The sequence below is a fragment of the Dermochelys coriacea genome, chromosome 3, assembly GCF_009764565.3.
Source record: "Dermochelys coriacea isolate rDerCor1 chromosome 3, rDerCor1.pri.v4, whole genome shotgun sequence".
NCBI classification, from domain to species: domain Eukaryota; kingdom Metazoa; phylum Chordata; order Testudines; family Dermochelyidae; genus Dermochelys; species Dermochelys coriacea.
Genome location: NC_050070.1, coordinates 109106046 through 109134019, shown reverse-complemented (window position 1 = coordinate 109134019; position 27974 = coordinate 109106046). Strand labels below are relative to the sequence as shown.

Genomic DNA, 27974 nt, shown 5'->3' with positions numbered 1-27974 from the left:
AATCTTTTTCTTTGTTTTTCAGTTTTCCCTATGGTTAACTTTTACCCTCTTTCTCTGTCTAAATCCCTCCTCTGTCCTCTTTCTCCTCCATTTCCCTCCTTCTCTTCTGTCCTCCCTTATTCACTCTCACCTGCCAGATACTCCTCTCCACCTCTTATAAATACATTCCCACTCCCAACCCTACTGTGGAATGCCAGGAGGAGAGTGGGAGCTGTCAGTCCTTGTTTGTTGCTGTTGCGATCTTCTCTCTAGAGTGGAGGATGAAATGGTTGTGGAGGTTGTCCCTTTTCCCATCAACCCCTTTGAAGAAGGCAGGGTCTTCCTTTCCTTCTCCGCTGTGATGAGGAGACAGATTTGTGTTGCAGAGGCAAACAGGAAGCAGCAATTCTCATTCTCTACTTTCCTGTCAGGTACTGCTGCTTCACACAGTGGTAGAAAGTCATGGAATTCCAGAAACTCTGCACGCAGCTCTTCCCAAAGCTGGCACTTCAGTTTCTCTTGGATTCTGATTGATTCTCCAATCTTTGCTTCACCAACCGCTGCTGAAGGGAAAGGAAAGGTATCGCTACAGAAGTTGAGCCCAATCGGGCCGCAGAGTCAGGGAGCTGTTGCCCACCTCCCCTGACCGTAACTCCCATCAGGCCTGTCTGTGTCTACTATGGTTAAACTGCCAGTGCAATAGTTAGAAGTGACGCCACGTAGTACAACCTGGAATTTAAACCAGCCATGCTGCTAATCATCTCAATCATCAGGCAACAAGTCATGGCAAACATTTTAACAGAATAATTTAAATGAGCTATAAAACTTCGCTCTGAAATGTATAGATATTTAACAAAATATGTACTGATAACACTTCTTGGGCCAACATAATTTTTTCTCTGAAGAGAGTTTATTACAGACTAGCTTGATAGATGCTGGAGTGCATGAACATTAATTTTCAGTCTGAACATGATTTGACATTACTGTGTGTGAACACAGCTCTTCCCTTATTGTGTAATAGAATTCTAATGCTGTGCCTTTGTGGAAAAACCTTGGAAAAACTCATTCCACTTGAGAATCTTTTGTCAAGTTACTAAAGTGTGTGACTTACAAATGTAGATGTTAAACAGAGCTGAAGGATGCAAACTGACCTAAGGGTAAAGCAGATGGCGGGATATTGCATTTATTTCCTTCTGGAGGGAGCCCTATGTTTTACACATTATTCCCAGAACTTCTGAGAGTTATGCCAAATAATAGTGTGTTGTGGGTCATAAAGGTATGTCAAGGTAGATGTGAACAGTGGTATTCTGTAACCTGCCCTGGGTGTGACAGAAATGCAGTGAATGACTTTCTTCAATTATTGAGGAACTAACAATATGTCATATTATAGGCTGCTGGCATATTGAGTCAGCTACCGATCAAACTGACCAATATCGTGTCATTATTTCCTTGCACTCACGTCAGTCTGTATCCATCTTTTGTCTTATACTTCAATTGTAAGCTCTTTGGGGGACGGACCATCTTTTTGTTCTGTGTTTGTACAGCACCTATGACAATGGGGTCCTGGTCTGTGACTGGGGCTCCTAGGTGGTACGATAATTTGATAATAAACAGTAACATTGATTCTGTGTTTATTTTCTGGGCATACATTTACTACCCCTAAATAGTCAGTGAGACACCCATTAGGTACCCAAGGGTGAATCCTTAACTGTGTAGAACTCACCTTTGGCCCAGTTGAGAGGAGGGGAGGAAAAATGTAGCCACCTTTGTATCTTCTCCACTCTAGGGGCTATTGTCGAAAATGGGCCCTTGCCATAGCTTAGAATAGTTTAAGGGTTTCTCTAAATTATGCTAACTACACCGGTTCACTGTGCCATCAGAGAATAGGGTTGTGTGTCTCAAGTTCCAGTCCTACTGCTGGCTACTTCTCTCTGCCTGATCTAAGAGGAGAAATGAGTGGCACAGATGCCTCAGTGCATACAGCCACCTACACATGTCCCCATCACACGTGGGTCCTGCAATGAACACAGCCCAGCTGGATGTGAGGACTAGGGACTTTAAGTTTCCCCTTCTGTGCCCACAACACTGGTTCTTCGGCGTGGGTGCAATTCATGATATGCAGACATCTAAGTGAATGCATTCACATACCAGGGAGTTAGACATCTCAATGACATCAAATTGTACTAGGAGTTAAAATATGTAGTTCACATTTTCTACTGAGATTTAGGTGATCCTGGCAGAAGGCAACATGGATGGTCTAAATGAAATACTGGTCTTCCATAGAAGTGGGAAAAATAGTGAATATACCATAACATTTGATATACCATATAATCTGACAAAAATATATTTCAGCATATATACCTGGCCACTTTGCTTTTCACAAATGTTTATAAAAATGTTGAACTTTTAAATACTTTCTGTGCAAAACTGCAACATTGTGAAGGTTTCCCATGAAATGGTAACATTTACTTTTTTTTTTAAAAGGTAAAACTCAAATCATACAAAGTTTTTCAATTTGAAGGTATTCCACAGAGTCCTAGTTCTTTCCTTCCTTAAATTTTATTCCTATTTTTAAAAGTAAAGGGTATGCCTGCACTACAATTAAACCGATGGCTGGTCTGTGCTAGCTGACTCGCGCTCAGGGTAAGGGGCTGTTTAATTGCAGCATAGATGTTCGGGCTTGGGCTGGAGCCTGGGCTCCAGGGGGAAGGGGGAAGAGGTCTGGCTCCAGTCCAAGCAAGAAAGTCTACACTGCAATTAAAGAGCCCTGCAGCACGAGCCCCGAACCCAGCATGGGCCAGCCATAGGTGTCTATTTGCAGTGTAGACATAACCAAATTAAAAAAGAAGGTTCATTCTTCTTCCTTAGCTCAGACCTATAATGTTAGTACAGAGTGACATGCTTTAACTTCACTTTCCTGGCTTTTGTTGGTTTTTGTCACAACTTTCATATCATTTTAACACAGTGTTTTCATGCTGAATTATATCTGTTTCAAGAACAGCTTTCTGTTTTTTCATTGTTGTCTCTTGATGAAAAGCCATAATACTCTGAGACATTAAGACAATACAATCAGCGCAAAATTGAAATATCGCAATGAATTATCTCCTGTTGAGAAGAAGCAAGAGGGTGATTTCTTTTAACAAAATTCTTTTCACTGGATTTTGCTCAACAATACAACAAAGGGAACCATAGTTACATAACAAAGCATCCAAATCTGAATGGTACAGATAGTTGTAATTAACGGTTTGAGTTGGAATAAAAAAATACAGCACTACACACATTGCAAAATCACAAGAGATTTATAGGCATAGATGTGCCTCAGCTGCAAGATTTGGATGTGACTCAGTTTATGAACACTCTCAAATTGCAGTGATATTTGGATTTGGTGTTCTGGTTTGGGTCCTTCCCTCAGTTAGTAACTGAGAGGATATATGATCTACAGTGGTGCAAGTAGAAATCATTTCTTGCTGGTACACTGCACTCATGGGAGGGACACAAAGGGGAGGCATGTGACCTTCCCACATGACTCCTCCCTGCTCCGCCCCCCAGCTCAGGGCCCCCACACTCTCTCCCCATCCCATGTTATTGGGGCGGGGGGCTTTTTCCTCCTCCCGCTGTGCCAGAGACTTCTGCTGTACAGACCCCAGGCAGGAGGACTTAGGAGATGCAGCTGTGTGGAAGGGCTGGGGGCTGGGCTGGGGGCGGTCACAGCTGCACCGAAGGAGCTGCCGGCGTGGGGCCACCAAGCAGCCCCATGTTCTGCTCCTTTTGCTGTGGCAGTTCCCGGGAGATCAGGGCTCTCTGGAACCGCAGCAGCGAAAGGAGCAGAAGAACATGGGGCCGCCGGGCAGCCCACGCCGGCAGCTCCTTCGGTGCGGCTGCTGTTCTGCCTCCAGACCCACCCCCAGCCCTTCCACGCAGCTGTGTCTCCTGAGTCCTCCTGCCTGAGGTCTGAACAGCAGCCCCACTGGCGGACAGGGGCATGGGGGCAGGGCTGGGGGTGGTACAACAGCCACACAGGAGGACAAGGTCGTGGGGGCATCTGCCAATTAAAGGGGATTGCTGTTGCTTCACATACCAGCTAAGCACCAGTTAAGACCAGGAGGAATATCTGAAGTTACTGACTCTATGGGCTTGTCTACACTTAAAACAGCTGTGTTGCTGCAGCAATGCCACTGTAGCGCTTCAGGGTAGCCACTACCTACATCATGTTACCTGTTGGCAAAGGAAATCCACCTCCCTGAGAGGTCGCAACTAGGTCAATGGAAGAATTATTTAATTAATCCAATGCTGTTTACACAGGGACTTAGGTCAGCTTCAGTGGGATTTTTCACAGCCCTGACCAACCTAATTTTCAAGTGTAGACCAGGCCTGAGTCTATACTTGAACTGCTATATTGGCACAGCTGCAACTGCACCCCTTTAGTGCTTTTAGGGTGACCAGATGTCCCAGTTTTATAGGGACAGTCCCGATTTTTGGGTCTTTTTCTTATATAGGCTCCTATTACCTCCCACCCCCATCCCGATTTTTCACATTTGCTGTCTGGTCATCCTAAGTGCTTTAGAGTAGACACTCACTACAGCGATGACAGGTATTCACCCATTGCTATAGTTAATCCACCTCCCTGAGTTACATGACCAGGATGTGGGTGGTCAGACTTAGTGGTCAGAGCAGGAATCAGGCTGAGTCAGGTACCGGAGGACAGAATCCAAGACAGGTCAGAGGATGAATTGAGAGTCCAGCACCAGGAGGCTGGTAGGGTCAGGTTACCAGGAGACTGGGGTCAGGTGCCAGGTTTCAGAAAGTAATTGAATAGCAAAGTCAAGGACAAACCAGGGTCAGAAGCCAGAGTCTATTGCAAGCAGGGTTTGGAGCAGAGACAGGCAGGCAGTCTGTATAGTTGCTTAGACAGCTCCCCTGCAGGGCTTCCTGGTTTAAGTATTGGTACTGGCCAATAAATGGGCTTTGAGGGGTTGCCACTCAGGTCCTGCTGTATGATACTTCCTGCCAAGCCCAGCCTTAGAGTGCCCTTCTGGGGGAGCCCAAGCCTAAGACTCCCATAGCGATGCAGAGGTGTCAGGAGCCAGAACCTCCAAGGTTCCAGCCCTGCAGGTTCTATCATCAAGAGGCGGTAGCTAGCTCGATGGAAGAATTATTCTGTTGACCTACTGCTGTCTGCACCAGGTTAGGTCTGCTTGACTACGTAGTTCAGTGGTATGGACTTTTCACACCCCTCAGTGATGTAGCTGGGTTGACTTAACTTTCTAGTGTCGACCTGGCCTGAAACTGCTGCTATTCATAGTGATTAATTTATTCTCTCACATGTAAAATACCATTTAGCACCTAAAAAGAAGCAAATGAACTGTAATCAATAACAGCGTGACTGTCGTCATCAAGGTCAGGTTTTTAGCACCGAGACCCTGACTACAGTTTGGAAACAGCACGTTTGCAATGCAGATGGAGTTTTTAAACCACCCCCACCTCCCCGAACATTTTCTAGTATAGTTCTAGTACAATTTTTGTGAGCACAAATTGCAGAAGATTTCTAAATTGTACTAAAAGAATCCTGGACTGTAGGGCAACCTCAGTTCAACAGATGCATCAACGATAAATTGAGAGAAAAATCCTTTTCTTTTGGCAGGGTTTGTGCACTTCAGAAGGAAAATCAGTTTGCAACGAGCATTTCCGTCCACTTGTTTGGGAATGACCTGCTATATAATTGGAATGCTTTGTTTGCTTGTGATGACACCACCCAACTTATTTCCAAAAGAAAAATGGTAAAATTTTCAAAAGCACCTATGTTCCATTGGAAGTCTATGAGACTAGGAACTTATGTCAGCATAATGATGTTGCTCAGGGGTGTGGAAAATCTATCCCCCTAAGCGACGTAATTGTCCTGACCTAACTCCCCAATGTAGAAAGCGCTCTCAGGGAGGTGGAGTACCTTTGCTGATGGGAGAAGCTCTCCTGTTGACGTAGGTAGCATCTTCACTGAAGTGCTACAGCAGCGCAGTTGCAGCATTGTATATGTAGACCTGCCCTAAGTAATTTAGGTTGTTTTTAAAATTTTACCCATATGGTGTGCTATGTCTAAGGCTTAATCCTATAATATGCCATCTGCAAACCCAGACCTGAAGAGCTCTGTATAAGCTTGAAAGCTTCCCTCTTTCACTAACAGAAGTTGGTTCAATAAGATATTACCTCACCCACCTTGTGTCTCTTATATCCTTGGACCAAAATAGCTACAACAGCATGGCAAACATCTGAAATTCAGATATGTGAATGGAAAGTTCTTTCTCTAACTCACATGCATGCAAAACTATTATTCACAATGCAGATTTATCAGCACTGCAGGTCACTGTTGCATATTCTGCACTATCCCATGTATAAAATTTCCATTTACATTAATTCTTCTACAGACTCCCTGTTTTCCACAAGATAATGTTCTTGTCCTCCCCTTCCATATTTTCCTCTTCCTTCTTACCAACTCTAGGGACTGATCCTGGGTGTTCATAAAAATTAACTTATTTGCCATTGATGTTAATTGACTTTGAATCAAGCATCTAATCAGCATACTGGTACAAGCCACCTTCCTTGCTGATGATGGGTCATTCAATCAATCATGTGTGAACTGTGCACTGAGAAAGCACAGGGCTTCTTCTTCCTCATAAAAGCACTTTTCATTCTTCTAATCAAAGTCTCATTTGTGCAAAATTATACTAATCAAATGTGGTGATTATTTGATGTGGACAAAAAGTCTGGTAAAGAATAAGCCAAGAACATGAAACTTATTTTGAGTTTGTGATGAAAGCCAAGTCTACAGAAAAGTCTAGTGCTAGAACTCGTTACACCACTTACTTTCTATCGTTCCATCCAGACAATACACATACCTACTGGAGCATTTGATTTAGTTTCAAAGAATCCATCAGTGTTAATTTGTCAATTCCAAAGCTTCATTATTTTTTTTAACCAACTGTGATTAGGTTGACTTCCAAAGCAGATATGATATCCCAGTATTGGTTTGCTGCTGTTTTGCTTCTGTTTGACATGACATCTTTAAATAAACTCTGTGACTTGCGTAATCTGGCATCTGACCAGCAGGTAGCAACCCCAGCTCATTATTACTCTTATTACAGAGGATAGACTCTCATATCATTTCCACCAAATGCATCCGATGAAGTGAGCTGTAGCTCACGAAAGCTTATGCTCAAATAAATTTGTTAGTCTCTAAGGTGCCACAAGTACTCCTTTTCTTTTTGTCATATCTAGATTTACTTGACAAGCAATATCTGAAGATATTTCATTGACGCACCGGGCTAGACATTGGCATTCCTTTTTACTTGTCCCCTGAAAAGGAATAAGGTGTTTGTTTTCATCTTTTGTGTTTTGCTAAAGTCATCAGATGTCTGTGCTAGATCTTAACAACTGGCTCCTTTCAAATTCTATCACATAATGCTATAGGTATGTCAGTTTGCTCTGTGATGACATCTTCCTCAATGCAAGGCTAAAACCAATCAATAACATTTGCTTGGCTGTCAACAAAGCAACTGCAAAACAAATCCAGATTTCTCTATAAAAACGGAATTGTCAATCACATGTGGTATAATTAACTTTGTGCCTGTTTCAGCACCTGCCATTGAAAGTATCTCCTGAAGAATAACATTTTCTTCTAAGGATTAGCAAATAGTGTAGGAAGCAAGATCCCATTAAATTGATGCATGTACTGTTCTCCTGTGATCATGCCTTCATGTCACAATAAAGGGATACTGACCTGCTGAGGAGAGCATTGTAATATAGATACTGAAAGATAAACAAGGAATTTCCATTATCTACATAGAACAAGAAACTTTCTTCTCTTAAGCATGCAAAAAAGCATCTGCTGAAATAATGGCTTAACAAGCGTTAATAGCAGTTTGTTTTGTAAACAGAGAGGCTATAGAGTATGTTAATAAGGACACTAAATTGAATGGGTTTGGTGAAAATGCACTTCCATGCCTAAGTGTGTGACATCAGTGCATACTCTATTCTGACTAACATTAGAGCCATATAATTAATACAGATCAGGAGGTGGCCAGAATTATGATACAGGGTTATGAATTCTTGAACCAAACAGATAATTGCCTCAGGAAGAAATAGTTAGTAAATCTCCAAAACTTACATTTGCTTTTTTGATTAACCATTAGCTACCACTTGTTTTTCTCAAAATTATAGTTTATTGTGTTAATAACTAAAAGAAACTAATGATTTGAGTAGGCTTCAACTATTCAAGTATTGTTTGTATTATAATGGTACCCATAGAAATACATCCCATCTTCCATAAGTATTTCCTCTGAAGATTTCTTATGGGTCTAATGTCCTATATTACACTTCTCAGTGGATACAAAAATGTGTTGAACAGAAATAAAATATTAATGGCGCAAAAGCTTAATCATCATCACAACACGGCTCTGGCTTATAAATACAATACAAAGAGGCTATAACAGAGAGTGAGAATAAGATGAGCTGGGATCCAACTCTGTCACTAATTTGCTGTGGGCAGTGTTGTAGCCAATACTTCTTGCAGTGTGACCCTGGATTTACAAATGTAATTAATCTCACCCTGCCTCTGTTTGTCATAACTATTTATCTGCTTAGCACAGACCGTGTGCTCAATACTGTACAAAACACAAAGATTAAGACAGTCCTTGCTCTGAAGACTTCGTAGTCGAAAGCCTCATCTACGCTGGCAACAGCGTGTAGGGTACATGTAGCTACACACCTCAGTTAAAAGCAGGCTATGTCCATGCTGTGGTGTGTAGCTACATGCAGCTGTGAAAGGCCCTGGCAGGGGTAGGGAGGCAGCAGAACACTACACTGCTAAAATGAACAGTGTAGAAAGTCAGGAAGGACCGGTCTGCTGGTACCTCAATCCTAACCTGTCATGCCTTTTGCTATTTCAGACTTGGGTTTCTCCTGACCAGTCAAATAAGCCAAATTATGGTGGATTTTTGACTGACACTAGTGTGGAACCACTAGCTTTATATCCATTTGTGTTTACATAGGGTTTACAATTTGGTCTCCAGAGATGAACTGATATGTGCAGTTCACTCTGCTACCTAGACTAATACCCTTTATATTACTTTCTTTACAGGGATATTGTCCAAACTGCATTAAGTTGTATACCATCTTATTAGGTATTATTCACTCTACCATTGTAAATTCATATTGGGTGAAATTTAGCATACAACCCAGGAATGAAGCGTATATGAATATATTTTAATGGATCAGTTTTTAAAATATAGGAGTATTAAGAAAATGTTCTTTTTCTCCTCTATCACGTATTTTAATAAATCAAAGAACTATACAGATTAAGTATTGAGGCTCAACAGGAAACTCATTATTCTGAATTTGACTACTATAATTTTAACCTCTTTCTAAAAGCTAAACATTGCTTTTACGTGCTTTCATTTGAGATCCTTTTGATCTTAATGTTCTCTCCCCCCTTCCCTTTTGGTCTTGCTGGCAGTGACAAAGTTTGCATGTCAGTTTAGCCCCCATCTGCATATGAGACAGGCAGTGACTAGGGGCACCATTTCAGATTTGGCGGGGGAGGGAGGGCAACTTTAACTGTGATTCCGGTGGCGACTTAGGCACCAAAAACCCTAGTTTTTTTTTTTTTTTTGCAAATGATAACTTAGAAATTAGCTGACAGGAGCACTGTTTCTGATTCCTATATAAAGAAAGAAAATTAAATAAATATTAGACCTACTCAGCTCTAATACTAACAGGTGGCTAAGTTTAAAATTTTAATGTATATTCTTACTTTGTTACTAACTCTTGAACACAACAATTGAAACAATTGTAGAAAAATCTAGATTACTTTCTATCATTTTTTTGCAGTTCACCAAGCTTGGAATAGATCTTTTAACTTTGGAAACATCCTATTAGGGCAAGCTCCTGTGAATTTATACTGCACCTGCCTGGGGCTCTAGGGATATTACCCCACTACAAATAATAGACTAGAAACTGACTTGAAAGTGTCAGTGACTTTAAACAGGAGTGAAACTTTCACAGTATTGCCAACCCCAAATGTTCAAAAATCATGAGTGAGGCTCACCAAAAATCTTAAGATTGGTTTTAAAATCATGATTATGAAAACATAATAGTTTTGCTGTTCTTTAATTGCCTTCAGCTTTTTGAGTTTTTAGAGTGCACTAGAGTCACATTTTGAAGCTTTCTCCACAGTCACGAGGGTAAGAAACTTCATTTTTCTTTAAGAATGAAGGCTGAAATCATCACATGCCCACTTGACTCCCAGAAGCTGGGGCTTCAAGGAAAACAATAATTATCATGAGACTCATGACAAAATCATGAGAGTTGGCAACACAGCTTTCTCTTCTGTTTAAAGGCTAGTTACTCTCCAGAAAGCTCTTAAACACAACACTACAGTGGTTGAGATGCAGTTCTCAATGGAGAATATTTAAAATCAAACACCAAGAAAATTCCACATTTTAAAGTTGAGAAGAAAATTGAGACTTCTGAGGTATATCAGGGCCACTATAGGCAGGAAAGGAAAACAAACAGGCACAGGAGCTATTGGTAGCTCTTCCTCTTGAAAGAAAGTTGGAGGGTCAAACCTTCTAGTTGCTAATTAAGTAAAACGTTTATCATCAGCAACTCCACTCAGATATTAACATGTGCTCAACAATTATACACTTCATACTTAAATATTTGAGCTATCTTATCCAGGGCTACACATCTTATATACATTGGCTTAGGGGCTACATTTTCTGCCATATTCTGAACAGTGTTGAGCACACAGATGGTGCCCAGTGAATAAGACAAATCATGACAATAATTGTTGACTTTATGGATTCTGTGGATGCAATTTTTGTTCTTTGTTCTGGAATTGGCCTGGATACAGCTGACACCCTAAGAATTTGAGGCATAAACACATCTGATACTCATACAACACTTTCTCATTCCTTCCTTTTTTCAAACTCAGAACAAAAATGACACAACAAAATGGCAGGTTTCAGAGTAGCAGCCCTGTTAGTCTGTATTCGCAAAAAGAAAAGCAGTACTTGTGGCACCTTAGAGACTAACAAATTTATTAGAGCATAAGCTTTCGTGAGCTACAGCTCACTTCATCGGATGCGTTTGGTGGAAAAAACAGAGGGGAGATTGATATACACACACAGAGAACATGAAACAATGGGTTTATCATACACACTGTAAGGAGAGTGATCACTTAAGATAAGCCATTACCAGCAGCGGGGGGGGAAGGAGGAAAACCTTTCATGGTGACAAGCAAGGTAGGCTAATTCCAGCAGTTAACAAGAATATCAGAGGAACAGTGGGGGGTGGGGTGGGGGGAGAAATATCATGGGGAAATTTGGTGGGGAGTTTTCCACCAAATGCATCCGATGAAGTGAGCTGTAGCTCACGAAAGCTTATGCTCTAATAAATTTGTTAGTCTCTAAGGTGCCACAAGTACTCCTTTTCTTCATGGGGAAATAGTTTTCCTTTGTGTAATGACTCATCCATTCCCAGTCTCTATTCAAGCCTAAGTTAATTGTATCCAGTTTGCAAATTAATTCCAATTCAGCAGTCTCTCGTTGGAGTCTGTTTTTGAAGCTTTTTTGCTGAAGGATAGCCACTCTTAGGTCTGTAATTGAGTGACCAGAGAGATTGAAGTGTTCTCCAACTGGTTTTTGAATGTTATAATTCTTGATGTCTGATTTGTGTCCATTCATTCTTTTACGTAGAGACTGTCCAGTTTGGCCAATGTACATGGCAGAGGGGCATTGCTGGCACATGATGGCATATATCACATTGGTAGATGCGCAGGTGAAGGAGCCTCTGATAGTGTGGCTGATGTGATTAGGCCCTATGATGGTATCCCCAGACCTAAGAAGGCTATCCTTCAACAAAAAAGCTTCAAAAACAGACTCCAACAAGAGACTGCTGAATTGGAATTAATTTGCAAACTGGATACAATTAACTTAGGCTTGAATAGAGACTGGGAGTGGATGGGTCATTACACAAAATAAAGCTATTTCACCATGTTTATTCTCCCCCCCACCCCCCACTGTTCCTCTGATATTCTTGTTAACTGCTGGAAATAGCCTACCTTGCTTGTCACCATGAAAGGTTTTCCTCCTCCCCCCCCCCTGCTGCTGGTGATGGCTTATCTTAAGTGATCACTCTCCTTACAGTGTGTATGATAAACCCATTGTTTCATGTTCTCTGTGTGTGTGTATCTAAATCTCTCCTCTGTTTTTTCCACCAAATGCATCCGATGAAGTGAGCTGTAGCTCATGAAAGCTTATGTTCTAATAAATTTGTTAGTCTCTAAGGTGCCACAAGTACTGCTTTTCTTTTTACAACAAAATGGGTTTCAGTTAAAATATAAATTTTCACTGCAGCCATAGCTCTACAACCCAGCATGGAGAAGAACCTGCCATTCCTTGGGGGTTAAATCATCATCTTCTCATGTGACTCTTATTCTCTCTCTCTCTCTTTCTTCATCCTTCCTGACCTCTGTGCTGCTTGTCATGCTGTCAACCATGACATTGTTCCCAATCACCTGGGACCATTTGCTTGAGTTTCAGAGAACTGGCCTTCTTGGTTTTGCTCCCATCCATCGGTGGTCTCTCTCTCTCTCTCTCTTTTTTTTTTTTTTTTAAAGCAGAGACAGAACCTGGTCTAGCGGATAGTGAGCTAGCCCCCAGAAGCCTGGGTTCTACTCCCCACATAGACTTCCTGTATGACCACAGGCCAGTGTCTTAGGGACAGAGTTTCAAAGGTTTTTAGGCACCCAAAGATGCACCTAGGCATCTTGTGGGGGTTACAAAGCTCCTAGCTTTCTAGACATTTTTGAAAATCTCACTAGGTGCCTAAATACTTTTGAAAATCTGGCCTTTAGCCTCTCTGTGCCTCAGTGCCCCATCTATGCAATGGAGATAACATCACTGCTCTACCTCACAGAGGAGCTGTGAGGAGAAATAGGTTAGACATTTGTGAAGTGCTCAGATCATGGACAGCGGGTGAAGCTTCCCTTTGGGGAAGTTAGCCCTCTGCCCTGCCGCTTTCCTACCTTTTCCAGGCAAGGCCACAGCACCGCTCGCTGCTCTTAGGCCCTCCCTGGACCTGGCTGGAGCTCTTAGCCTCAGCTGTGACCACAGCAGAGCTCTTGGTCCTGGCTGGAGCCCCTCCCCTGTTCCACCCACAGCCCCATCCTGCTTCTTCCCCTCCAGCCCTGTCCCCATTCCACCTCTTCCCCCACTGAGGCTCTGTCCCCTGCTCACTCCCCCGCCCCCGCGGCCCTGAGACCGGAAAAGCTATGTGTCCCCGTCACAGTCCTGGTGCCATGGTGGGGAGTGAGAGCTCCTCCAGTGCCACAGCTGTGGCAGGGGGAGATTTTTCCTGGGGCCCCAAATCTGCCACTGCCTGTCCACAGTGGCGCAAGGTTTGGGGAGGCTTAGCCTCTCCCAGCCTCCATTACGCACAGCCTATGGTTCAGATACTATGGTGATGGGGCCACATAAATATCACAGGTAGAGTGGGAACTTCTCTATACCACTGCTATCCCTTCCCTTGGTTTTGGCCCCTTCTTTTGACTTACACCCCTCAAATCTTCCTCTTTTCTGAATGTAAATTTGGCTCATAGGGTTTGGCTATATTTCTTCTGAGTCCCCTGCATTCTCTCTTCAATACTGCAGAGGGATTTATTTTACAGGCTCATCTAACACTTAATTAAATTACCCGCCCTTTCTTATTTTAATCACTGTGTCCCTGTTTGTAAACAAAATCTTGACTCCCTGCTCCAGGGCCACAAGCTGGGAGCACAACCTCTCCTCTGCAGAATTCCCATTCCCATTCCCACACTAATGCTTATGCTGCAGTTAAGAGCTCTGACTAGGAGAACACTTCCTGTCTGAAATTGGAGAGGGTGGGGCAGAAGCCTCCCTGTCCCTCCTAAATGGCACCCCTGTCAGAGACTATTGCCTTGATGATTTTAATTAAAAGAGCTCTAAGAAGCTACATCTTAAGAGACAAAATCCTTCAGTGACTCAGTCAGAGGAGGGAAATGTGTTATGTTATGGAAACCTAAATATTTCTCCCAAGGTTTTAAAATTCATAGGAGTAGAAACCAATCATACAGACACTAGTATTTTTCAAAGTAGCGTTTTGGATCAAATTGTCACCCTACACTCATGCCAAAACTAAGAGTAAGATCCTCAGCTGATGTGAATGGATGCAACTTCATTTACACCCACTGAGGCTGTGGCCTCAAATCTTTTTGAGATTTGAAAAGTTCATTTAACTTTTTTCTATTTTTCATTATTCTCTACACTTCTTAATTATGTCAAGGATCAGCAACTATTCTATCCACCGAGCTAACGAAGAATCTCCTGTAATTGTCAGTAGTAATTGCACTGACTTTGTACTACCCTTCATCTCTGAACTTCAGCTAAATTTTCTGAGCCAGAAAAGGTACTAATCCTGGGATGCAATTACATATTTGGGGATAATATTGTTAACCTTGCCTTCATTTACTTATCTACTTTTGGGCCTTACTGGGTCACTGCTTTGCTCCACCAAGGATGCCAACCTTCCTCATCCACTTGTCTGCCTGCGAAGATTCAGCCTCAACTTAGTGCATAGAAATAGGGCATTATCCCTTTAAATAGTTTGTGAGTTCTTTCATGGTGCTCACTGTGTTTTATGTTACAGAAACCAGCCAGAGCAGTAGTGGATATATGTAACTAGACCTTGTATGTTGTGTATATTTAGTAAATAAGATTGTTTGGATCCCATCGTGCCCATGTGGTTTCTTCATATTATTACTGTTGTATAAAGGGCAAAAAAGACAATTAGTTTTCAATTAATACATATTAGACAGTTAATCTCCTTTCATCATTCAGAAACAAACTTTTAGCAAAATGGTATGCAAATATTAATTTTATAATATCAAGCTATTTTGTATATAATGCCTAGCACCTGCGAGACAAACACTGTACTACCCAGAAGTCACCTACTACAGGACAGGCCCAACAAAGAAAACAACAGAACGCCACTAGCCATCACCTTCAGCCCCCAACTAAAACCTCTCCAACGCATCATCAAGGATCTACAACCTATCCTGAAGGACGACCCATCACTCTCACAGATCTTGGGAGACAGACCAGTCCTTGCTTACAGACAGCCCCCCAATCTGAAGCAAATACTCACCAGCAACCACACACCACACAACAGAACCACTAACCCAGGAACCTATCCTTGCAACAAAGCCCGTTGCCAACTCTGTCCACATATCTATTCAGGGGATACCATCATAGGGCCTAATCACATCAGCCACACTATCAGAGGCTCCTTCACTTGCGCATCTACCAATGTGATATATGCCATCATGTGCCAGCAATGCCCCTCTGCCATGTACATTGGCCAAATTGGACAGTCTCTACGTAAAAGAATGAATGGACACAAATCAGACGTCAAGAATTATAGCATTCAAAAACCAGTTGGAGAACACTTCAGTCTCTCTGGTCACTCGATCACAGATCTTAAAGTGGCTATACTTCAACAAAAAAGCTTCAAAAACAGACTCCAAGGAGAGACTGCTGAATTGGAATTAATTTGCAAACTGGATACAATTAATTTAGGCTTGAATAGAGACTGGGAATGGATGAGTCATTACACAAAGTAAAACTATTTCCCCATGGTATTTCTCCCTCCCACCCCACCCCCCACTGTTCCTCTGATATTCTTGTTAACTGCTGGAATTAGCCTACCTTGCTTGTCACCATGAAAGGTTTTCCTCCTTTCCCCCCCCTGCTGCTGGTGATGGCTTATCTTAAGTGATCACTCTCCTTACAGTGTGTATGATAAACCCATTGTTTCATGTTCTCTGTGTGTGTGTATATAAATCTCTCCTCTGTTTTTTCCACCAAATGCATCCGATGAAGTGAGCTGTAGCTCACGAAAGCTTATGCTCTAATAAATTTGTTAGTCTCTAAGGTGCCACCAGTACTCCTTCACTGTACTACAATGACATCCCTAAGTATCATTTCATAATTATCCAGTGTCATAGTTACTAGGTGAGCTGAATTTTAGACCCCTTTGCAGTCCTTCTCAAATGCATCTTTGAGGTGGCAGACTTTACTTCCTTGACCTCTCTCAAAGGTGGAACCATTCAAACAATAATAGACTGGATCTCTGGACTGCAGGCCTTCTGTTTCCCTACAGTGTAAAAACCTAACAGGCCCAACTGTATTTGACACCGTCAAGTAAACTCTCTAGGAGTCTGTGACCAGTGGCAGATTAACAGTGTCTCAAAACAAGGTATCAACACAAACATTGTTTATTCACATAAAGGTACATAGTGAGCAGAGAAAAGGGTTAAAACAACAAGTGTTCTATATGACTCAGTCTTACCTAAACCATATCCTTTCCATGCAAGTGTTTGGTAAGTTCCACCAATGCTGGACCCCTACCTCTGGACTGAGAGAAACACACTGCACTGCCACATTCTCCAGCATCCGATGAAGCTCACGAAAGCTTATGCTCAAATAAATTTGTTCGTCTCTAAGGTGCCACAAGAACTCCTTTTCTTTTTTATTCTCCAGTGTCTCTCTGTCGGAGTGACCCTTTGATCCTCAGCTTGGCCCTTAGGAAAGTAAATATGTGATCCCAATTAACAGTCCCTCTATTATTCTCTTAATGCCCTTAGTATCTTCTCTAGAGGTATCTTTTATCTCTGTAATTGTTTTGTTTCCTGCTTATTCTCCCCAACAGATTCTTTGATTTAACTCTGGGAAGTCAGGCAGAATAATATCAAGCTGGTAAACTCAGATATATATGATAGTCATAAAAATAATACAGAGGACTCCCTCATTCTCTACACCTATTTAGCCTAGTTAACTTATATAAATGTTGTTTCTGAACAATTACCACAAGGTGCTACAATTAAAATACAATCAGACTATTACAATGTTAATGCTAGTTGGCAAGTTTCCCAATTAGATATTTTGTGTACCTAAATTCTTCTGTCTTGTCAATTAGAATAAGGGGGGGGGGAAATATTTGAAATTTTTCTGACCAGTTCTACTCTTTTGGCTCTTCCAGGATTTGAAATGGTGTTTACTGGCAATTACTGGCTCCAAATCACTGAGGTTCAATTTGCCTATTAAACCATTGTAAATGAAGAAGAGTCTGCATACAAAAGTATTAGTCACCAATTCTAATTCAGAACTTAAGAATACTCTCCAAGTTGACCATAGATGGTAAAATAGAGCATCAAGTTAGTCAGTTAGTTTTCCATTTCAGTTGTACTAGGTGAGTAAGAGCACCTAGATCATAAAGCTGCCTATACTTATTTGCTTGGTATAATAGCCAATATTCTAGATTTTCAGAACAAATATTTCTCTCTTCTTCTTATTGATCATAACCACTTTGATCTTACCTCCCTATAGCACAGACATCTTATTACAGTCTTGCAAAATTCTTCTTGTTCCCTCGACCTGAAGGAGTAGTTTTTCTGATGACTGAATGAAGGTATTAGTTTTTAGTTAATATTATCCTGTTTGTAAAGATGAGTGAATAGATTTTGTGCCTGTGCTAATATATATATATTCATGAAAATTTTCAAGGATATCTTATGTAGCTGCACTTATCCTCAAGTTCAACTTACCACAAAGACAAAGTTAAACTATCAGGATGCCTTAAGATGAAAAATTACATTCAATTAAAGTCTGCTAATATAATTTTCCACCAGTTGTCACTTGATAACAAGTATAACTACATCAAGTACACATTTAAACTGCCTATCATTGAAAGTATTCCGTGTAGTAATCTAGTGAAAAAAATATAGTATTAAAATGATTGAAAATGAAGGGTGAGATTCACCATTGTGGTCTAGCTACTTTGTGCTGCTCTGGCACTGCAAAGCAGCTGGAAACCTGGCTTAACTACCTGACTAATGATGGGTAATTCATTTTGTAATGGGTCATTACAAAAACTAATTTCTCCATACTGTTACTCAAACCTTCTTAAAAAGAAAAGGAGTACTTGTGGCACCTTAGAGACTAACAAATTTATTAGAGCATAAGCTTTCGTGAGCTACAGCTCACTTCATCGGATGCATTTGGTGGAAAATGCACCAAATGCATCCGATGAAGTGAGCTGTAGCTCACGAAAGCTTATGCTCTAATAAATTTGTTAGTCTCTAAGGTGCCACAAGTACTCCTTTTCTTTTTCCTCCCTTGGTATTCTACTGTTAATTGAATTGTCTCGTTAGCACTGACCCCACATTTGGTAAGACAACTCCCATCTTTTCATGTACTGTGTATATATACACCTGCTACTGTATTTTCCACTCCATGCATCTGATGAAGTGGGTTTTAGCCCACAAAAGCTTATGCCCAAATAAATTTTAGTCTCTAAGGTGCCATAAGGACTCCTTGTTGTTTTTGCTGATCCAGACTAACATGGATACCACTCTGAAACCTGAGTAAACTCAGTTTAAAGCATCTATGCACTTGTATTGAAGCACAAGGTAGCTGGAACTTGCTAGTGAAGTAGTTCTAAAGATATGGCTAAATATTAGGGAGGAGTGAACCTCAGTCATAAAGCTGTGAAGTTCAGTTAAGATAAACTTGCAGAAGTCTGGTTGCTTATTCAAACTATACAAATCTGCTGGATAAGCAAAGATTGAGTGGAGAGCTCAAAACAAATTTTATTGCAAGATTTCCAGCATTCCAATTTCTACGGAGACTGAAAATATAACAAGTAAAGCATTCTCTCTCACGTTATTTCAATACTTCTGTTTCTGGTCTTGGAAATGCAGAGGTGCACATTACTTAACTTCCTTCCAAAACTTAACTTTTTCACATTTCAAAGTGGGTGATGGAAAAAGTGCTTACTTTCTCATTTTTACCATATAATTATAAATAAATCAATTGGATTATAAATATTATACTTACATTTCAGTGTATAGTATATAAAGCAGTATAAACAAGTCATTGTCTGTATGAAATTTTTGTTTGTACTAACTTTGCTAGTGCTTTTTATATAGCCTGTTGTAAAACTAGACAAATATTTACATGAGTTGATGTACCCCAAAAAACCTCTGTGTAACCCCAGAGGTACGCGTACCCCTGGTTGAAAACCACTGGTGTAATTCAACTCATTACAGAGATGCGGAGAATTTAAAAGTTTGGATTTAAATCTGGGTTCTGATTATGAGACTTTGTCTCCCTAAATTTGAGGACGCATGTATCAAGAACTAATTTCAGTCCCTTTCAAACACCAATTAATGACAGTGAATAAGTACTATTTAAGTTCCCTTTCATGGCAGGTCCAAAGTCCACTGAATTCAGTGTAAAATTTTCCATTGACTTCACTGAGCTTTGGAACAAGCCCCTGAGGTCCTATAAATTTTAAGTATGACTCATTCCCAGTGTATTTTATTTCAACGCACTTTAAGGAAAAAGCAGTCATGTTCTGACTCAGAAAATAACTAAACATACTGCAAATACGTAAGATACCATTCATAGCATTCTATCCACTTAATGGCTTTTAGAATGACATGGATGATGAGTTTATTTAGTCAACCTAATGACAAGAAGGCCAAAAGGGAGGTTTAATTTGTAGGCCAAATTATGGTAATCTATGCACATAATATTTTTGTTTTCACAATATATTTGTGTCCTGTTTTCATTGTATAATTATGGTAAACAGAATGATTAGCTAAATGAGCCATCATGGTACCCCAGGGTGTGCTATCACTTCTTGTGTTGCATTGCTTTTACCATTGCTGATGTTGCAACACTTCAAAGCATTTAGCTAATTAAACAATGTTGAAATTTTATACAATTACTTCAGTAAAATGCTTTAGTCATTAACAACTTTATAGACACAATATACATTATTCTTCTTGTCACTTCTTCTTCTTTTGTATGGCTGGTGTAGAGCAGCAACAACAATTTCACCCAAAGTTGATTGAACCAAATGGTTACATCAGGAGTAGCAGAATTTATTGTATTAATGCCTCCTTAATAATTATAAATTGGGCAATAGTTGGTGATATGTTTGATGGTCTATCATGGGGATCTGCACGTGTATGCTGAGGAGTCCTTGATTTTCCATTTGTGCATTAGATGGTCGCATTTACCATGGTTGGCTTGGATTCAGTTCAGAGTTGACCAAAGTGACCATGGAAGGTCGAACCCAGGAGCCTTCTGTGTGGGATCTGGCACAAGGTGCTTATTTTTAAAGTCTTGTTTAGTCCAATGTGCTTTCCATGACTCCTTCTGATCATAGTCTGATTGCATGAGGCCAAGCAAATGTTCCCAGAAAGGCTTGTGGGACTTAAGATGTTGGGGCAGGGTGGCTGGTGTTTTCAAAGGTTTTGGTGAATAGGAAGGCATCTGTTTTCCTGGATTTGCTGACCTCTGTGGACTGTTGCACCAGTTTGGTGTAACGATGTTAGACAGAACAGGTAGCCATAGTGATGGAGCCAACTGACTCTATTCAGCGGGGTGTAAACAAGTTGTGTGTGGCTGCATCTGCTTAATACCGGGGCACAATATTCAGCGGCTGAATATACAGGTGCTAATTGCAGACGTTTGCACAACTGATGCCGATGAACTCCAGGTTGCACCTAATAGTTTCAGGTTTCTGTTGCCTTTCTTTTTTATCTTTACAGATACCTTCTCCAGGTGATCATGAAAGGGGAAGGTGTGGTCGAGTTTCGCTCCAAGGTTTTTGGCACTATTATCAAGATGAAATGTGCTTACTATTGTTTTTCCAGGGTTTGGTGTGAGCCTTCATTTCCAGAAGTATTGTTCCATAGTTTGGAGTTAATGCTTTCTCAGTATTATGGAGGTTTGGTGCTTGGATTGTCATGGCAAGATCATCTACATATCCAAATTTTCATGATCTAGTTGGAGGCATGTCAGTATTACTATGTGACAGAATGCACCCCTATATTCATATCCTATACACTATTATAATAATTTTTGCCCTATAAGGTATCATTTGAAAACTAATAACTTACTGGTCAATAATATAATGGTGAAATGTATTTAGCAACATTATATATAAAGTTATGAATTCCCCCTAAATGATGTTGGTGGAACGTTTCAAACTCAAACGTAGCTGCAGTTAGGCAGAACTGGTCAAATAGATCTTAAACGAAGGACTGTGTGTTTATCTCAGTTTCCAAATACTTTGTATATAAACAGGGTCCTCAGACAATAAGAGGGGGAGGACAGAAAACAAGCAAAATCTGCATTTCAGCAAACAGAAGTAATAAGAAACGTCATGGAACCTTTTTCACTATTGTGATGAAGATAAATTTTGCTTTGAGTAACCTTTATGAAAATGCATGTCAAAGGAGGACTGGACTATAAAAGTGAGGGGGAAATCACTCCAGTTTCTCTCTCCCTATACATCTCTCTTTTTTCATCTAAGAACAAAAAGAAACAGCCTATGGACTTCTGGAGCAGAGCCTGATCTGAAACTTGGTCAGCAATGTTATTGTAAGCCTGTGGTAAGAACTTCACCTTAAACCAAGTCCAGCTTGTTAAGTTTAGAAAGCATTTTAATCTTTATTTTTCTTGCAACCATTCTGAATTTAATGTCTCATTACTTGTATTCACTTAAAACATATCTCTTTAAATAAACATGTTTTATTCATTAATCAAAACTAATCCAGTGTTGTGAATTGTTTGAATAACATTATTTAAGGTAGCAGAAAGTTGTATATTGATCCCCTTAGACCTAATATATCTGGATTATCCAGGAAAGGAATGGACAATGCAAAACACACTTTTTTGGGAAAATCTGGGATGGGAAGTTTTGGGGACACCCTGCAAGTGGTAACCAAGGCTGCTGGAAGCCAGAGTGTGGCTGGGTTTCCTAACAGGCTGCTGGGGTCAGAGCTGCTGAATCAGGGCTGCAGTTACACCCAGACACTCAGGGTGTAACCTGCAGGCTGCTTGTGAGGAGCCCAGGTTGGAAACTACAGAAGCGAAGCATTGTGAGGCACCCCAAATTGCAAGGCAAGTGGTGACACAACGCCCTCACAGGTCTGGATTGCATCCTGGAATGTCATACAGTATCACACAGAAAGAGACTCATAGAAGAGCTCTATGTAGCTCGAAAGCTTGTCTCTCTCATCAACAGAGCTTGAAGCAATAAAAAGATATTACCTTGCCCACCTTGTTCCCCACAAAGTAACATGGCAGAATTGTATTTTCCCCTGCTTTAATGAGGTTAATGTCTAGTACTCCACCTGATAGGCAGATGCCAAACCTTAGGCAGCCAGTGAGACAAGGTGGGGATCTTTGCAAAAAAAAAAAAAAAAAATTGTTTTTGCAAAATGCATAAAGTGCCATGTAGCATTTGGGGATATTCTGCTTTAAGTTTGTTCAAATTCAATAGCAGACAAGAAACATACAGGGTAGGTATATTACATAAAGAAGAACTCAACAGAAAACAGAAGGAAAGAGGGAGCAAAATCGAGCTGTTCGAATAATATACTGAGCTGTGCTGTGTAAGAATCAAGATTAGAGGAAACGAAATGCCCTCTTGATCTTGAACATATAAGGTGCATGGAGGATAGTCATAAAGTGCTGCTATGGAAGGACATCTGCTGTCATCCTAACAATGCAGGAACAGTAATTACAGGTAAAAACAATATTCTAAGAAGAGAAAGATCCGAGGGCAGTAATAGTATGTATCGTCTCCTTTGCTGATATATAAAGAGATGGAAAATAAGAAGCAAAAGAAGCAGACTCACAAGTCAACAGATAAGCAGAACAATAAGTAGAAGAATATTTCTGGAAAGAAAGCACTGGATAGGTTTTCCATTGAGACTGATATTGTAACTGATATTGTAACCTCTTTCTCCTACGATTAGTATTTAGTATACACATTCTTCGTTAATAAAATCAAATGACCTTAAGGAATGCTGCATTCTAAACATGGGGGTAGATCCTGATTTGGTGTAAATTGCCATAGTTCCACTGTGGAGCTATGGCAAATTACACTACCTGAGGATCTGCCCCATTAACTCTAATGACTGGGAAGAGCTGAAAGTAAATAATAACCAATTAAAGTTGCACAGTTGCAGATCAAGACATCTTGCGCCTTCGTATCAAGCTCTTGAGACTCCTGAAAGGGCCACCTATTAATTCCCTTAACTAGAGCTGAATGAATCACTTGTAACAGATAAAATGTGTGTGGAGGGGTTGACTGTGGAAATCGCTAAATTCTCCAATGTACTTGTTCAAAATTATTCACAAAATCAACTCGTTCAGCTACATAAATCCTGGTCTGCAAGTTATTCACTAACACCTGATTGGGAATAGGCACATAGTATTGCTTCTGTTCCATGACTGGATATCTTCTGTATGTAACCAACACAGTAGAAAGTAAGTATAGAAATGCTGTGAATATGGGCCCTTCAAAAAGAGCTTTTGAATGTGAACAAATATTCACAGACAGTTTTATGAGCTAATTGCTCTGCTCACTTCAGAAAAGAATGACAACTAATTTTTGCCATCCTCAAATTTAGTGGAAAATGCTTTCTAGTAATTTATAGTCACTTATATGTAAATTATCACTTTTTAAAAGACTGTTTTAAGGATTGAAAGTCAGCTAAAGCCATTCTAGGATAGCATAACATATCTAACGGTTATATTACAAATGCATTAGCCCACAACATTACTAGTCATTAGTAGTTACACTGTCAGTAGACTAAAGCAAAATTGCTTTGTGGTGCCATCTTGCAATGATGAGTGTTCCGTGTTAGAACCATATTTGCAGAACTTTCACAGTAACTCATGGTAAAATATCAAAGGAGGAGGAGAGTCTGGAATGTTAACAGATACTGCAGCGAGGAGAGACTCTTAAAGAAACACACAACAACATTTCTATCCTTCCACTTATCAACAGTGACCAGGACAACATGATGAATGAATCTGAAGATCTCTCAGCCTCATGTGTAAAAATGTTCTCTAAATTACTCACTGACATTCAACATAAGAGGCAGGATTTGAAATAAAATTGTACCCTTAAGAGCCAATACTCTTGATGGACAAGCTACTGGAACAGGGACAGGAAAATTTTTGTCCCTGGGTGTGACATTTTGTGAATAATCATTAAAAACCTTTTACATTTAATTAGATGCTTTTATCTCAAAAGCACTATAAAGCTCTTAACAACTATAATTGCAGGAGAGGGTGGAGAATAGTTCTGGGTTTAGTCTAGCGCTGCAGTAACAGCAGCCCTTGGAATCAGTAGATATTGAGCCCTGTCCTGTGTAAATCTGGCTCACGTTATGCAATATGACAGGGAATATAAACAAAAATCAGTCTCTTGACAAGCATTCTTCCATGGCACACTGTTAGTACATGGCATCAGAAGAAAACTGAATTAAAGGGTCACTGTATGAAATTCTGTGGCCTGTGTTCTGATCATAATAGCCCCCTTCTGGACTTCAGATTTATTAAACCTATGAATCTTTGGCAAATATGTGACACACAAAGCCATCCAATCCCTCTGACAAAAACTTAGTTTATTTCATACAGCTATCACAAAATGAGTCCATGTCTCAAAGCTATACTGCCATAGCTAGACAAGCAACAATATCAAGCAGTTGAGTTTGAAAGAGTGGAAAGGGAAGTTCCATGTATACATGGTTTGAAGAGCAAATACAAATCATCAAACCGGTGTAGAACACAGGCATGTTAACATATCTAGGGTTAACCACAACCAAATGAGAGAATGTTGAGCACAACTGCTCTGACTATAGTTAGTGCTCAATTGTGCTTAACATTATGTTAATTATCACAACTCCTCAAGGTAGTGTTCTAACACAGTGTAATTTTATAGAGTAGATTAACTAAGAGACAATTAAGTCTGAAGCACTTACAAATGAGGAAGCCAGGAAACTGGAACAGAGAGGAAGTACTAGAATGAGAATCCAAAACTACCACCTACCCTCATTGCAAGTGTTCCATTTAATGCCAAAAGCTGCTGGCAAACCATCAGTGTTTCAATAAATACAAGCTCACGCTTTACAACCAATGTTGTCCCAAATTAATAGTATTTTGATTCAAGGCCTGTAGGCTCTAACCTAAAAGTAAAATATTTTGAGATTTTAAAATTGTTTTTTATCTTACATATGACAGGGAAATAGAAACGTATCCATAAGAACATAAGAATGGCCCTACTGGGTCAGACCAAGGGTCCATCTAGCCCAGTATCCTGTCTTCTGATAGTGGCCAGTGCCAGGTGCCCCAAAGGGAATGAACAGAACAGGTAATCATCAAGCGATCCTTCCCCTGTCGCTCATTCCCAGCTTCTGGAAAACAAAGGCTAGGGACATCATCCCTGCCTATCCTATCTAATAGCCAATGATGGACATATCCTCCATGAATTTATCTAGTTCTTTTTTGAACCCTGTTATGGTCTTGGCCTTCACAACATCCTCTGGCAAGGAGTTCCACAGGTTAACACTGCAGAAATACTTCCTTTTATTTGTTTTAAATCCATTTGGTATTGATTATGGCAAAGAAATGTATCCTTCTCATTTGGAAATCTGGCATACCCCCAGTTTCACATCTCACCATATTAACCTGAAATTACTTTGTGAAGACTTCTTGAAGGCACCTTTTATTCCCATAAGAGAAAGCATACAATAATACATACAGTCCCATAACAGGAATTATATTTCAGGGCCAGTTTCAGATACCAGGGGCAGAGGAGAGATACTTCTTTAGGATCTCTAGTGAATTTAGTGGTGATTAAATTAATCCTGTGTAACGTATTTTGAAAAATTATCTGATGAGTAACTTCTTGAATCAGTTCTCTGATTTTCATTCATGAGTCCACCAGTTCTCAGGAGCCATCAATTATCAAATAGAAATGAGTGTACTTCACTACCAACCAGGAGTGATATTATGTGAAATTTTCCTTACCCCATTTTCTTAAAAAAAATACTGACTTCTCTTTCCATGCATATAGATGTGCTGCTTGATTTACTGATTCCATCACCTACATTAAGTCCTCAATTGGCACATAATTTTCTAATATTAACAATGGTTAAGTGTTTATTTTTCTTCATTAGCAGAGATATTGTACTATAGATATTTTTCATGCACTAGAAATGAAATAGCTCAGAGCTTTACAGGGATATCCAGAGCTTTTTGAGGATTTTCTATGATGGATTGGTACCAACATAGTTAAAGTTGTGTTACAGATTTCAGCTTAACAGGAGATTTAAACCTTTATTTTGTAAAAGTCTCATTGAAATGACAAAAACCAAAACACTGAATGTAAGCTTTTGAAAATTTCTATTTGAATTTTTCATGGTAGGTTGATGAAAAATGGATTAACATAAGAGTAAAATAAGAATTCAAAATTACCTTTTTGGCAATTTTTCATTGGTTATCTCACTCTTTTTGCATCCCTTCTGCAAGAATTCTAAAGCAGTCTGGATGTGTCCATTTGTCCACACTGTTGCTCCTCATGCGGTGCTTCTGAGAATATCAGATATACAGAGGTTAGTGACTTCAGCAGTGCCAAGGCAAAATTATTTCCCCAATGCATGGAACCTGTGACAGTCAGATGTGCTGATTTGTTCATACAATTGTTATAAAAGCAGATGAGGTCACTGTTTAGGTGGGTACACATAAAGCTTTAGAGTGATGGCGTGTGTCATCAATAGTGTTGTAGGGAACATGAAGGAGGAAAAGAATGAACATATCTTTCCCCTTAATTTGATTTCATGCTTTTAAAGTTTGAGGTGGAAGGGATGTGTTCTGATGCAACCTTACCTGCCACAAAACATGATTTGTTTGTTAATAGTACTAAATGTGGTTTTAACATTTTGGTTTATAAATCTACTTGCAGAACTTCTGCCATTGTGTTTCAGAACGCAAAAGATTAGCATAGATTTGCAGTAGTATTCTAGATTGTAGCTCAGTCTTTGCACCTAGACAGGTGAGTAAAGCCTTGTCTACACTACAGAGTTTTGTCAAAAAAAGGCAGATTTTGCTGATAAAACGGGGGAGATATACACACTACAAAGCTGGTTTTGTCAGCAAAACTCTGCTGTTTTGACGACAAAATAAAAACACCTTGACAAGAGGCATAAAGCCTTTTGCCGTGAAGTTAAAGCTTCCAAGTGTCAGTGTAGACGCTGCTGTTCGTTATATCGCCATAACTGGCTCCCCCCCGTATCCCACAATACTAGCCTGACTGCTCTGCTCAGTGTTTTGAACTCAGCTGCTCTGCATTCCAGTTACACAGGCATGCGCCACTTCCCTTTCAAAGCTCTGGAAAGTTCTGATAACTGAGCGCGCTGCTTCACTCCAGCAGCAAACAGCAAATCATTAACTTGCAAATCTTGCTCTCCCCAGGCAATAGGAACACCGCAGCAGGCAGGCTGCTGCTGTGGGGAAAGGGGAGAACGGGGGATGAGACTACTGTGCTGTGCAGAGCCAGGGAGGGAGGCGGGGGCTGATGTCAGGGGTGTTCCCCTCCCCTTGCCTCAGGATTGATTGCTTCTGGCAGCTGTCTGAATTTACAAGACAGCGTGCTGACACACTCACTCCCACCCAACAAACACTCTGACCAACGTTCCCTCTAATTTTTGACAGGCCGTGTGTGCAAAAAATTTCATCTGTGCAAATTTGTGTGTGTGCGGTGTTTCGCCGTGTGCATGGGGTTTTGGATCTGTATGCACGCGCACATGTGCACAGCTTAGTGGGAACAGTGACTCTGATTCTGTCTCTCTCCTCCCCCACACACGCGCTCCACACTCTCCTAACAATGGAATTGAGAAACCTGCATCATGTGACACTGAACCTGCCTCAGGAGGCATTGCAAACCCTCCCCAAAGCACCCTGCAGCCAGTTGCACAGTGGGATAGCTACCGCAGTGCACTGCTCTCTGTGTTGATGCAAGATCTGCTAGTGTGGATGCGCTCTGCTGACACAAAG

The 27974-nt window shown here is 40.5% G+C and overlaps 1 long non-coding RNA gene across 1 annotated transcript in view; it reads right to left on the bottom strand.

The window, feature by feature from the left end:
- Positions 1-480: 480 nt before the first annotated feature.
- LOC122459100 overlaps positions 481-27974 on the bottom strand; it is a 44090-nt gene continuing 16596 nt past the window's right edge. Inside the window, exons 2-3 of the long non-coding RNA XR_006279564.1 lie at positions 26397-26510; positions 481-539 (exon numbers count right to left, since the gene is read on the bottom strand). This is a non-coding gene — a long non-coding RNA (uncharacterized LOC122459100). The remainder of the gene's footprint in view (positions 540-26396; positions 26511-27974) is intronic.